The following is a 15,708-nucleotide window of genomic DNA, read 5'->3' on the forward strand; positions in this document are numbered from 1 at the left end:
AGAGCTTGGATCATGATGAATTTTGAGGTAGAAGTTGGATAAATCAAACATAGTTGAACATTTTCTAAGTTAAAAGTCAAATGATCACTTTTTCCACTTTGAATAACTTTTGCTGTGAGCTTCAAATGAAACTACTTCCTTCATAAAATATGTAGTTCTTTCATTCCTCTTAAATTTTGTCACAAATTTTACACCATTTGAATCTTGCACGAGGGAGTTATGAATTTTAGAAGTTGAGGAAAATTGCTTGTTCAATGATGATGACCCAAAATGACCTATAATGTTTCCTCTTGGCACATGGCATTGAAGGTTGAATTTTACATTTCTCAAAAAAGAAAAGTTAGATAAGACATCTTGAACTTGATAATTAAACTTAGATGGTATTCATATCATAAAAATTGAGCAAGTTATGGTCTTCGGAAGTTGACCTCCTAACTAGGGCACAAACAAAATGACCTATAATCTTTCACCATAAAAAATTATGTTCCAAGCAAAATTAGCTCTTGACGTCAACATGAAAGTTGTTTAGAATGTCATAAATAGTATCTTTTCTCTTGTAATCATTTTCATATGACAAAATTGTAGGACATGGGGTCTAGGGAACCCCCGTTTTGACTAGTTGACTTTCTCTGGTCAACCTCTTTGGACCAACTTGCAAAATTGAAGTTCTCTTGCTCTTGGGGGATCATGGAGGATCATATATGCATAATGAAGTATCCCTTGAAATATTTGACCAATTGTTGGAGAAACTTGTTGAGGAAGTCACACAAGATACCCAAATGAATTAGGGTTTCCAAGGCAAACAAGCTTCAAACTCTTGATGAATTCTTGATCAAATTGACAAATGAAGAGCATGGGGATCCATATATGGTGTTTGGAACCATTTTGAACCTTTCCTTGAATTATACCTTTTGATTTGAGGGTCTCAAACCTTACACGTGAGCTTGATGAGGCACAAATGGACACACACACACCTACAAAAGAGACAAAGCTATACATATACATATTTTGGGTATTTTTGTTAGTAAACAAAAGAAAATAGAGTAAGATATCTCCCAATACAAACCCAATGAATGAGGGGTGAGAAGGATACCAAGATGTGATCCCAAGGCCAATGATAAGATAACATGAGGGATCTTAGGGTTAAAATTGGGGTCTTACAAAGTCAACCCTTGAATCCTTCCCTTCTTCATCAAATTAGCATCAATCTCAGATTTCTTCAAATGAAGAGCTTCGGTTATGACTTGAGATCTGGGAATCTCCTCTAATCCACTGAAGGGCACCTTGTTAGATACGGGCATACCCAAGAGATGGGTATACTCTTCCAACATAGGCATGAGCTGATAATCTCGAAAAGTGAAGCACCGATAAAGAGGATCAAAGAACTAGACTAAGACACTCAGGAGTCCTTCAACCATATAAGTAGATAGTATGGACAAAAGCTTCGCATGACGTTGCTTGAAATCCAAGGGATCTAATATAAAGGATGATAACTTTCTCAACTCCTCCAAATCAGGACATCTGAAACTGTACTTTTTGGTATTCCTCCATCCACAATCCATGGTCTGATAATTATTTGCAACTAAGACCTTAGTTCCTTAAAAGTATATTGTTGTGATGAATGTTATGATGCGCATAAATGTATGAATGCAACAATCACACACAAGGGATCACACACAAGATAAACACAAACAAAAGTCACAGGATGGATCAAATCGTCCTCAAGATCAATCATCCATTTTTTTGGACTATGGTTTTCACCTCATCAACACCCAAGATCCATTGATTTTGATGAGACCGATCGGATCAACCGAGAACCAACGAGTTTGTTATGAGTCAGGAGCATGGAGCTAGGTTAAGAACCATCCCAAAGGAGTGTACTAAGGGTAAGAAGCCATAGATCATGTTCTAAAAAGTTCCTAGAGTCGTGATCCCATCTATCAGATATTATAGGTTTAGATGACTGACTCATCAACCCATAGTATTCTTAAGAGAAACTCGTCTGAATGTAGTATCGTGTAACAACAGTTATCAATTCTACACTTGAACAGTCTCCGCACTACGTCCTAAATAGGCCAAGTTAGGTTAAATGTTCTATGGTCCTCAGCTTCTCGGACTCCTAGGTCGGAAAAAGTAATGTCTATCCATGACTTACTCGTGTGACATCAGTAATTCCAAGGGGGTCTCCACTGAGTAGATGGGTCTTAAGCCAACTTGTTAAGGACTACTCCATACGAGTCGAACATGACTATACCATCCTCCTATCTTAATTGCACTCAAGTTCGGGTTAGAACTTATCTCACCACTCAGAGATCACCAAGCACAACAATCAGTTATATCACACAAAAAATACATACAAACAAACAAACATCAAATATCAACAAAATATTGCACACAAAACGTAGGCTAAACCCACTGAGGACTACTCCCTAACATAGTCGCCACTTTTTTTTTGTAGCGGTGCATTCGTGACCATTGAGCTATGGATAAACACGACGTCAATTGAAAAATCAGAGTCGCCACCGCACCTTATTTGTTTCCAAAGGAAAAGGGAAAAGTACGAAAAAAAACCCAAAGATAAGAAGTTTTCAAATCAAAACTAATAAAATTCTAGAGATTACAGGTAAGGGGGTTGGTTACACAAAGGGAAGGTATTAACACCCAAAATATCCTAGGGAGCCCTTTTTGTGTGCAAGTATTTTTGTTGAAAATATGTTTGATAAAAATGGAATGAGGGAATGAGAAAAGAATTCATTAATTATATTTTGTGTTTGATAAGACCTTCGGTGTTATGCCTACATACCAACATAAAAATGAGGGATCAAAACCCCGTAGTTCGTGGTATAAATTTCAAAGAAGTTGATGGATTGATTTTAACAAAAGTTTAAAAGAAAAGGGCACAAAATGGACACAAAATTTAAATGAAGTTGTTAACTATTTTTGTCTTTTTGAATTTGAGGTCGATATGATTAAGTTTATTCACAAGTTTGATTTAAGAAAAAGTTTGAAAATTCATTGGCATAAGGCCAAAGTCTCTACTCATTAAAACATGTCTAAGTTTGAAATCACAAGCAAAGAAGATTTTGAAAAGAGGGAGATATTTTGAAATTTATTAAGTGGGAAGAGATGAAGAGACTACCCTAGACATAAAATTTAAAGTTAAGAGTTGAAAAGATCTGACCAATGGGAAGTAATCCACAAGACAAGAATGTCATATAGAAACCTATTTCCTTTGGAAATTTGAGCATACAATAAGCAAAAGTAATATCCAAGCAATTATATGAAAGCCAAGGCATCAAATAAAGATAGCCATGATATCCCAGCAAGCACTCCAATAACAAGCAATCTTCAAAATGTATCAGATGAAATATTTCCTTGGCAAACTCACAGAAACGATCATCAAACATTAATTAGAATAACAATATAACAATTAAGCACAGAGACAAAGTAACATATGAACCAAGAGTACTCACGGTTTGCATCAGATGAAGGTCACTGTCAAGGATGGTTTAGTCTCAAAATAATGACATTGGCCAAGTCCTTCAGAGCGTAGGGAAGTTGTTTATTCTAAGTCCAAGAGTTGAGATCATGTCCAACAATCCAGCAAGACATTTTTTTAAGGTTTTTGTTGTTATTAAGTATTTTAAGGTCCTAAGACCACAAACAGAATCACAAACACCCAATATATAAAATCACAAGATATGGCTCAAGTGAGCAAAGTAAAAATGACTTAAACATAAACATATTGCATGAAATGTAAATGGCAATGTATGATAAAAGTACTTGAATTTAAACTGCATTAAGTAAATGACTTGAAAGTAAAGGAATGTTAATGAAATGTTAGTCAAATGTTAGTGACGAGTTTAATTATTTAAGTCATTCTTTGGAGAACACTCAACTATTTATTCACAAGTATGAAGACATGAACCAAGACATCATCCATGAGAAGGGCTCCAACTTGGATAAATCAACAAGTATGCCACTAGCTCTCATGAATGGAAAAAAGGTCAAGTCTTCACACAATGCTATGAAGAACGGGAGATTTACAATCTCACTTACAAGAATACTATGCCTTTTGGGGCATATTTAGCTCTATGTTAAGCAGTCGTAATTGGACTTATGTAGAAGTCACAAGTATCTGAGGTCGGGCAATAAAGATATTGGTGTTAATACATATTAGAGACTTGGTACAAAGAACCAAGCTCTTAAAACATACCACACACAAAAATAAAGTGGGAGGGACCTATCTTAGTCAGGCTCATGTTGATTCATCTAACACAAGGTCATTGATGAATCAACTAGCATTTGACTTGAAGAGAATTCATTGGTCAATGATGGATTGAGAAAGAATATGGATGAAAGTTAAGAGGGAAAAGGAGATGGAAAACCCAAATTGATCATAGGAGGAAATTTATCTGATCAATATTATCCGTTCATCTTGAGGGATGAAATGTACATTTCATCAACCCCCTAAATCCAATAGTATTGATCAAATAAAAGTTTAAATCAACCATGACCAAGGCCAAACAAAAAGTCAAACATCACAAAGTCAATAAAATGACTCAAAAATATTTTTAAACAATTAAACAACTAAAAATCAATTTTAAAATGAATTTAAATGCATTTTTAAATGGATAAAACCTCAAATCCCTTCAAATCACCAAATAAATGGCCAAGGGATTTATCCTAGGTCAAACAATGTCAAAGGACCTTAGACAAAAAAAAATAGAATTTTTGGAAAGTCATAAGTATTTAAAAATATTTAAAAATAAGTCAAAAACATTTAATTCACAAAAAATATCAAAATTAATCCAAAAAATGATTTTAATTCAAAAATGGAAGAGGAAAATATTTAAAGATTTTTGGTGAAAGTCCCATATTTTTGGATTAAAAATGAAATTTCTATGAATAAAATAAAATAAATGGATTAAACATAAAATGAGAACTAAGAATAAAATGGGAAAAACACAAGGGCCGTCAGATCTCCCTCCTTAATTGAGGTGGCAGATCTGATGGTAACGCGCTAAGGACTACCAAACACCTGAGTCAAACGCATAGCAACATGAGTCATCTGAACCAATGGACAAGATTAGAACGTTTAAACATGATTAAAGGGACGGGAGGGCGCCACTACAACACTGGAGGTAGGGCTCGAGTCATCTTTTCCGGTGGACCTCACCGGACTGCTCCACCATCAATCTCCATGAAAATGAAAAGTTTATATACTTATTTGAAGAGAAAATTGCCAGGAATCCAAATATGCCCTAAAAATTCTCCAATTTTCATTATATTGAAAGATACATGGAATTGAAAATTGAGGAGTATAAAATGAGTTGCTTCGATTTAACCTTAAAGAAACTCAATCTTGTTTCCTACATTGGTAGGACTTCAGCCAACTAAAAATCAAGTGAAATGATGGAGAATTGAGGGTGAATCGAAGAAGAAAAGTTTCACAAAATTCACCTTCTGTTTGCAGTGAGGAAGCTCGATCTTGATCTCAATTTTCTTGGGTTTGCTTCTATACACTTGTAGGAGATGAAATGAATGATCAAAGGGTTTGGATTCTTGGAGTTTCAATCTCAAAACAGAAATGAAATTGAAACTCGATTTCAATTGAAATCTTCAAGTTTATCCTTTAATGGAGGTTAGGGAAGAAGCAATGCAAAGCTTGGGCAAGAGAGATCCATTTATGAGCTTAAGGCACTTGTATTTATAGCATGAGGATTGCTTTTCACACACTTCCATCAAAAATACAAAAATAGAAATGCCCTCATGCATACTTGCATGGGCGTGTACAAAGCCCATCAAATGATGTCAAAAGATCCAAACTCATGTGAAAACCAACCTGGAACAATTGCATGGAGTCATGCATTAGTGAAATGGAAATTAATCATGGAACTTACCAAATGGAGCCATGCATTACACCCATGCGCAAGTCACTCAAACATGCTCCAAATGTCGTGATCTTGGAATCTTTGGAAAGCTAACATGAAGGGAGCAACTTTTCTATTGAAAACATTTCCATTTGGATCTTGGATCATGATGAATTTTGAGGTGGAATTTGGAGGAATCAAACATAGTTGAAATTTTCTAAGTTAAAAGTCAAATGACCATTTTTTCCACCTTGAATAACCTTTGATATGTAGTTTAAATGAAAATGGTTCCTTTATAAAAGTTGTATCTCTTTCATTCCTCTTCAATTTGGTCTCAAATTTGGCACCATTCAAATCTTGGATGAGGGAGTTATGAAATTTAGAATTTGAGGAAAATTGCTTGTTCAATGATGATGGTCCAAAATGACCTATAATGTTTCCTCTTGGTACATGCCCTTGCAAGTTGATTTTGACCTTTATAAAAGAAGAAAAGTTAAATAAGACATCTCGAAATTAATCGTGAAACTTGGACGATCTTCATTTCATAAAATATGAGCAAGTTATGGTTCTTGGAAGTTGACCTCCTAACTAGGGACAGACAAAATGACCTATACTCTTTCACCATAAAAAATGACTTTACAAGCAACATTAGATCTTGATTCCAACATGAAAGTTGTTTGGAATGTCATGAAGAGTAACTTTTATCTTGGACTTATTTTCATATGACAAAACATGTAGGAGATAGGGTATAGGGAACCCCAGATTTGACTAGTTGACTTTCTCTGGTCAACCTCCTTGAACCAACTTGCAAAATTGAAGTTATTTTATTCTTTGGGGATCATGGAGGATCATATATGCTTGAGATTATGTATAATTATGTATCCTATAATATATTTTACCAATTGTTGAAGAAACTTGTTGATGAAGTCACACAAGATACCCAAATGAATTAGGACTTCCAAGGAAAACAAGCTTCAAACTTTTGATGAATTATTGATAAAATTGACAATTAAAGAGAATGGGTGTCCATATATAATGTTTAGAACCATGGTGGACCTTTCCTTGATTGATCTCTTGCATTGAGGGTCTCAAACCCTAAATATGAGCTTGTTAGAGAACAGATGGGTGCACACACCACCTACAAAAAAATGAAACTATATTAGACATATTTTTGGTATTTTGGTTAGTAAACAAAGGAAAGTATGATACAGTTAAATGTGCTTGGTGATCTCTCCCAATGCAAACCCGATGAATGAGGGGTAAGGAGGATACCAAGGTGTGATCCCAAAGCCTATGCAAATGATGAGATAGCCTGAGGGATCTTGAGATAAAAATTGGGGTCTTACAAAATTTAATGCTAACAATGATGATTTAACCTCGGGACGCCAATTTGGCCTTATTCCTTTACATGTGTCAACAAAATGAAAAGCATTCTTACGTATGATGGGAAACTCGGGAGGCCTTTTATTGCCCCTAGTTTCTTGCTTCTATTAAAGGTATTCACGCCCACCCTTTTCAACTTACCACCTATATTTTTTGAAGCTTCAAAAATCCCCTTTTATCTTCTCCAACAACTCTTTCATCTTCACAAGTTCAAACCCCTTCTTTTTGCAGGTACCTGCTCAATTCCTTTTTCCCTTTTTTTTTCCATTATGGAAATATTTAGGGATTTAGACAAGAATGGAAACCTAATCAAACCCTCGAATCGTGATGAACACATAGCCATGTGGAACCACTATTATAGGAAATCATTTGCGTCCTGATGTGACAATGGATTATAAATTAGTATAACTTGGCATAGTGGTAGCCAAAGTGGTGGTCATATTGATTCCTTTTTCCCTTTTGTTTTCCTAGGAAACATGAAGATAATGACCACCTCCGACCCTGAACCAAAGGCCATCATAGAAGTATAATATCAATACACCACTAAGGACCAAATAGCTTCCCTCCAACAACAACTTAACTTCTCTTCTTTAGGTGAAGAGGAAGAAGTTGGCATGAAGGCATATTCCTTAATAGAGATGGCCAATATGGATGCTTTGGAAAAATCTCTCACCCATTCATTCGACTTTTACCTTCCAAAGGTACGAGACATTAAGGTATGACTCACCTTATAATCCTTTTAGGTAGAGGATCTTAAGATGCTCAATGTGGTCTCCTCCTAAATCACACTGAATAGCTGAAGTCTGATCAAGGCATTAAATATTATATGGTGGCGAATAGGATTCCATCCCACTAGTTTATGTTTTTATTCCTTTTATGGTACCAAAGAGTATGCTCATTGGGGATGGTATCCCTATGCACTTGTCTTGGAATATCCTTATTCAGACCTCATCCCAACCACCTCAAAGGTTGGAAGGATAAGTTTGTAAGAGTGAAGGCGAAATGGCTCCTCATTATTCATAATTGGGGCATATGGAACCCCTAAGTTTCCCTTTTCCTGGACGAATAATCTTATGGTGATCATCGAGTATAACTTTAATTAACTCACTACTTATGAGATTGAAATGGTTCATACCCTGGATGAGTTTAATGTCACGGAGTCCCACATTATGATCACTTTGGATCAGGGTGACGATAATACTATAGACACATACTTCATTAAGTTTCGTCGATAATGTCCCATGCATGGATTTTTTATGAGTGATTATGTACTTATTTTAACCATTTTTATTTTTCAAAATATATGTCCAAAATCTCCATGGATGAGGGGAATTAACATTGGTCTAAAAGGTAGGCTAAACGCTCAGGGCTAGACAATCCTTGGAGTCTCCCAAACTCCTTGCTTATTAGGACCGCCATGTGACAACTTGAAGGTGAGGTGTATCTTGAGCCTTAAACCCACAACCATATATATGAGGTTGAATCCTCCTCATCCCCGAAGGTTAAGGGCGTTCAGACCAGTGTTGCTAAGGGGTGGGCACCCATACATCGTATCCAAGGAGAAACTCGTCAATTGAGTCCTCTATATGGAACTAAATCGAATTTAACACCATTAAGTTCATTGGAACTTTCCTCCTCTTCCCTAAAGACTTGTGCGGTGATTATAAGGTTGTATGTTGTAATCCTTCCCTCAAGCTATCTGATCTCAAGGAGAACCATCTGATAAAGGTTCTTTTGATGGAGTGTGTTGACAATGAAAATCATGCCTAGAAAAAAAACTAAGCTAAGGAAGAAACTCACAAGCTATCAAGGTGACCTGGCCAAAAGTCATGAGATAATAGAGGCCTATGAAAGGAGAAGGGGGCCCTGGAGAACAAGCTTAAGGAAGCGGAGCCGAAGGACAAGCATTTTGTTTCCACTGAGCAAAGTCTGCAAGCATTTATAGATGAGACCCTTATCTCTCAAAGGAATCTAGAGCAGAAGGTTTGTGTACTAAAATATGATTTGCTAGAAACCTTTGAAGTCTACTTTGAGTGGGAGAATGAGAAAAATGCCTTCTTTCATCATGGGCTACATCTGAGTGGTTTGAATGTGTTCAAAATCATCCATAGCGGCTAGATGTTGTACAATACTTATGACACTTCTTCGATGGAGCCATACACATCTAATGATAATGATGTCGAAGTTAAGCTTGAGGGTGATAGGGTGAAGAAGGATAATAATTCAGATGCAACTCACCAAGGAGACGCCATAGAGGAAAAGTATTCTATAAAGGAAGGTCAATGAGCCAGAAACCTTTTCTTATTTTCTTTATGGTTATGTAATATGCCCCAACAAGTTTTTCTTAATTATCTCCCAGGGGATCTTTGTGTAATATTAACTAATTCCCTCAAAGTCTTATTTTTATATTTACCTGTATTTTACTATTGTTGTCTCTGTATGAATTTCCAAGGGATATCCCCGACCTAGTCCTAGTCAGGGTATTCTCATGAGGAACGACGAACCTTTAGAGATGTTAAGTTTCCATATGGGTGGCAAGGATTCCTTTGAAAGGATCTAACATCTTTTATGGTCTCACATGGAAGCAAGAATTCAGGTATAAGGATCCAACAAGTTTGATAGTCTCAAAAGGCAACAATGACTTATGTATAAGGATCCAACATAATTGATAGTCTCAAAGAGAGAGAAGAACTCATGCATAAGGATACATCATATTTGATATCTCTAAAGGGTGGCAACGACTCCAATATAATTATCTTGCATATTTGATAGCCTCAAAAAGGAGGGGGGGGGGGGGGGGGGGTCTATCCCCTTAGGATTAGATTCTCCTAACCTTTTACCGGAGTTACCATTTATATCTTTCTTCAGGTGTCCTCTTGGATCAGGCACTCTATCTCTTTTTTAAGTTTTTAGCAAACTTTAGTGTGGTGTCCCTTAACTTTGTACTATGAAATCTTCAGTGTAATATCCCTCTTGCCATATCCACTCCCAATTAGTGTTCAGGGGCATGAAGTTCTTAGTGGACTTTCCACTATGCTTAAACAATGTCTTGTCCCTGACGGACGACATATATTAATTCCTTCGTGATTGTTGCAAGTTGTCAGTGTTGGAAGTGTGTTATTTCACATCTCGTACTTTCTTTTTAGAGTTGCTTTCTCCATCCTTAATGTAATATTCCGCCCGTGTCACAACATCATCCAAGGACGATGCTGGCTTATGGGTGGCAGAATGTAGAAGAGACTGGTGGCCAACATCTTTATGAAATGCTCCTACGAACATTTCCTCGTTGGGATGCATTACTTTCATCATTAGCTCATTGTAGCGGGTGAGATATTCCTTTAGAGATTTAGAGGTACCTTGGCGAATGTAGAAGAGACTGGTGGCCAACATCTTTATGTGTTTTCTCGCTGCAAACTGATGGACTAACATCTTCATCAGGTTCTGATAGTTGATGATGGAGGGTCAAGGCAGATCCATATACCATCTTAAGAGTGCCTATGAAGGCGACATGGAGAAACTTGCATTTCAAGGAGTCAAAGACTCTAATGATGACCATCTAGGTGTTGGTGGAGGCGACATACTCCCATATGTCGCTTCACCCATCTAACTTTGCCAATGAATGAAGCTTAAAGTTCTCAGAAACGAGAGTCTCCCATATCGCGTCTAAAAGAGGTTCGGGGTCTACCATCTCCTCCTCATCAATAGAGTTTATTCCCGTCTGGCATTGTTGGATATGGAGGACATCATCCTCTAGAGCTTTATTCAAGCGACATATATCGTTTATAACGACACTCATCTCTACTATGATGCTTCCTTCGTCTTAGGACTCTTCACTGAATGGAGTTGTTACCTCTTTGTTCACCATGAAGGCTAGAGAGGATGATCGCGAGGACGAAATTCATCGGGGTGTTGTTATGGTGGCCCATATCAGTTTTATCGGCCTCATTGTGAACGCCAATTGCACTTCTTAAAAATTACAATAAGTGACAACCTCTAATGAAAAAGGGTTGTCACATGTTTTAAGGAATGTTGAAAAGTTGAGAGTTAGTTCACGTAGGGGTGAAAAGTTATGTATATGTAGTTTTCTTTATGAGAGTCAGATTGTCCCCTTCAACTTCACCGTTTGAAGTATTTATAATCGAGCACTTCCCACGTTAGGATTATTCCAAAAGAGGAAGACATATTTAGTACGAGAACGACACATCCAATAAACAAGCGGTCGATCTCGTCAAAGAGCTTTCAGTAGGTCCTTATGGTGTGGTGATGCATCACTCTCGTTCTCTCTTCTAAACCCCTTCCTAATATTATATAATTTTTAAGAGAATAATCTTTACATGTTTAATTAAATAGGTTTTTTTAAAGATTTTGAGTCAGATTTTTTTATTAAAATTGTGACTACAGTTTTTTCAACGTAGGATCAAAGTTGATTTTTAGAGAGAAGATTTATAAGTCTGTGATGATATAGGAACAAATGTATCATGGTCTTGATATAAGAACGATAATAGACAAGCGGTAACAACAAAGAAGTTTGGAGCGGGGAAAGGGTCAAAGAAAGAGGTTTGGGTAGGGTTGGGTTGACTTCTCTCATCAGCAACGACGAAGAAGAAAGTGAGACTTGGTTGAGTGGTCTGGTCTTGGGACCGTCGTCTGCGGTCTGGTCTAGCTTATGCCATGGCTGGCAACCTTCCATCATGCGACTTCGAACCAACACGTGGGCAGCCGCAGACACACGTGATTAAATTATGTGACTGAAGCATCTATTTGTGTTACTGTAGTTCTAATTATATAAGTATTGCTCTAGAAATAATGCATGCATGCATGTATATGTAAGATAGTGGTCATTATCTCTGTTTTTATTAAGACAATGGTCATTATCCCTATATAGCTAACTACTTAAAAAAAGCATTAAAGTTGGTAAAAAAAATTATAGTTGAATAAGAAACATTTGAATTGGTAAATTAAAGTTTTCGATGGCTTAATTATCTGGTGAAGGTTAATAGTAAGTAACTACTAGATGGTCATCTACGAGTTTTTTTCTATGTTTATTCAATTGAAATTTAGATTGACCGACCCGGTATTGCATAAAGATTTTTTGGATTGACGTATATGGTAGTTATGGTTTATGTTTCTTTAAGTTATGAGTTTAATGAGTATATATCTACACTATCATCCAATAGAAACCCACCATTGAAAATGATATTCTATTAAAATTATAATATGATGTGGTGGAATATATGATAGTTCTAGTTAATTTGAAATTACAGTAACCAAATCAATAATTGATAATTTAGTTTTGTGAATAACTATACCATTGATTATAAATTTATTTATGGAGACAAGTTGTTGGATTGAGTTCGTTGTGAGGTAGCTTATATCCGGGTTTGTAATAGTTGTGACAAAATCGTACAATGATTTGAATAGAATAAAACAATTTCTTGTGTATTAGTGCGAAAGGAAGGCGTGTGTAAAAAAAAGTTTGAAACGATAAGACGCGGGATCGGGAGATGCGAGTGTTATGTGGTTGATTATGGTTTACGGGTGTATAGAATCTTATAGTTGTGGGGGAAAATACAATCATGAGATGAGTTATAAGTTAGAAATTCATCATGTTCTTGGTCGTTTGAATATGAAAGAAAATAAATTAGATGACAGTAAACACAATCCTTCCAAAATAAATTCTCTTGAGTTTGAGAAAAAGGTTCGTTAATGTGGCTACTCTCAAACAAATCAATATTGTATTCACAAATACAACAAATATATACTCTCTCCATCCCACAATGACTAATTCAGTTCACAATTTCATACAGATTAAGAAAACTGTAATAATGAAAGAAAAACAATGATGTTTTTTTACCGAAGTACCTATTATCAAATATTGAGAATGATGAAAGTAGTAATGGTTAAAGAGTAGAATTAGAAAAAAATAATTTTTTATTGTAAATTGAAATGAGTCATTTATTTTTGGGCACTTTCTTATTCCAAATGGGTCACTCGTTGTGGGACGGGGGGAGTAACATATTTTGAAATGCTTAGATAATGACAAATATCTATCTAGATGTAAAAAGTTTTATGATGAAATGTGCACTTCTCAAAAAGTACAGGTGGGCGTTTCCCCATACAAGGGTAGGGAGACTTAGGGGCCTTAGTGGTTTATAACATAATATGGTGGTTATGGTTTGCTCATGACAGCGAGAAGTCCTATTTGATGGTGCTTTGAGGTAATTTAGGAGTCCTCCTCACGTGAGGTGAGAGGATTTGCTCATGACCAGTGAGGCTTGAGAGCTAGCGTATGGTTATGGTCAATCGTGGTGTTGTGGCTCTAGTAAACGTTATATTCCTTTAGAGTGTAAAGAACGACTTCCCCTTTTCCTTGGGGAAAAAGTATTTATAGAGGCTCTTTGGAGCTAGGGTTTGGGTCCTTCTCAGTGGCGTCAATTGCTTCCCCTTTATCATGCGTGGTTATTGACCACTTATCTTTCATGAGTTAATAGAGACTCCTTTTTCTTGACTCACCTCATGGATACCTTTAGACGAGTCTCCGAGTCATCGCATGAGCGATAAGCTTCCTGGGCAATGGCGTCTTAGTTTAGGACTTCCACAAATATAATGAAGGTGAGAAAAACACAAGAAGGTATGCTTGAATTGTGTTGACTTTTTCTACTTTAAGTCTTTTTATCTTCTGCTTCTGATGTTTCTTTACCAAAGTATGAACACTTGGTTCGGAGTCTGCCTCAGAAAACTAGTTTCACTTCTGAAAGACCTTATCAGATTCTGAACCAGAATCTGATTTGGATGATCAGAGTTAACAACAGCGGAATATTTAAGTACAGAAGCAAGTAAAGTAAAGCAACAAACACAAGTAGTTTATCCTGGTTCCTCTCACAACTTAAGATCAATCCAATCCCCTTCTACTTCCAAGAGATTTCCACTATAGCCAAACTGATTACAATTGCTCTAACACACAAGAAAGATACTTATTTGCTTACACACACGAGTATAATACTTCATTGCTCAAACACACAAGTTTGAAATTTTCTACTCAAGAACACAAGCTCAAGACTTCTTTGCTCAAACACACAAGTATGAGACTTCCTTGCTCTATCACACAAGCTAAACACTTCAAATGCTCAAGAGCTAAAGCAAGAGACTTTTGACTATATAACAAAATGTTAAGAGATTTAGGTAACAACTACACTTAATATACAATCAGAGGTGTAGACAGATTACAACTTAGAAAGTCTCTAAGACTTAAGAACTTCTAAAATATACACATATTTAAGATGTTCTAAGTCTTGTGAATTTGATAAAGTAGCTTCTCTTTGAATATCAATGAACTAAGTCTGTAGAAGTGTATTGTATTAAATCTCAGTAATCTTCTTATTCAACCCTTCTGTTCCTTATATAGAGAGGGAGAAAAGAGACATTGGATATTATCACCAAAAGGTTGGTCAAGATTTGTACTTGGTTAGACCCATCAACAAAGCACCTTTCTGCAAAAGAAATTATTCATTAAGGCTCAAGCATCAAATAAGAGATTTTTCCTTAAGTTTTCACTTGATCAAAAAGTCTCTGGGTCTGTTAGAGTTTCCTTGGTTGAAAAATTTCTGCTTTAGAGGCTGAATTCCTTCAGACTTCACTACTCATAGGCTGATCACATCAAAGTCATCTTCTTGGCTTTTGAAGCTTCAGAGTCTGGGTCACCAGAGGCTGACTTTCTTCAGAGTTGACTTTTCCAAAATTTGGATCTCCGTCAGAGGAAGAGTCTTCAGAAGTGATCTCCAGAATTATTCGTTGAATTTTTCTTTAGCCGTTCTTAATGATTTAATCATGCAAACTCGAACAAATGTTAGACTACCCAATTGTTCTTTAAATACTTTATTATAATAAAAAACCCAGGGGATATGATATCAACCAATTTTGTTCCAAAAATATTCCCCTGAGTCTGATGGTCCATAGGGTGAGGTTTATAAGCTTCCCCTAAGTCCTATCCAGGTTAATTAAATTCCTTTAAGCAACACAATAACATTCATCTTTAGAAATTAAGCACATAGTGATCATCATATTCCGGTCCTTAAATACTCTTTATCTCTTCCTCTTTTATCATAAAAAAAGATACAAAATAAGGAAAAGAAAAGATACTAAAGAAAAATAATATATGGGAAAATTAATCTGAATAAAGATGAGTTAAACTTAACCTTTACTTCCCTTTAGTCAAATAAACATATTTAAAAAATTGGATAGTATGGTTGATAAAAGCATATTCAATTTTCAAGGTGGTCAAATCTCGGTTCTAAAAATTGAGCACAGATAAGTAGGGATCAGAACTAGGGAGACGTACCTAAAGACCAAGACCAACTTCTCTTTCCTGCGATTATTAGGGCACAAAGATTATATAACTAATTATATTATATTTTGTACAGTCTATAAAGAGCATATAACTGACTATGCTTTC

The sequence above is a fragment of the Lathyrus oleraceus genome, chromosome 3 (assembly GCF_024323335.1).
Source record: "Lathyrus oleraceus cultivar Zhongwan6 chromosome 3, CAAS_Psat_ZW6_1.0, whole genome shotgun sequence".
Lineage (NCBI taxonomy): Eukaryota > Viridiplantae > Streptophyta > Magnoliopsida > Fabales > Fabaceae > Lathyrus > Lathyrus oleraceus.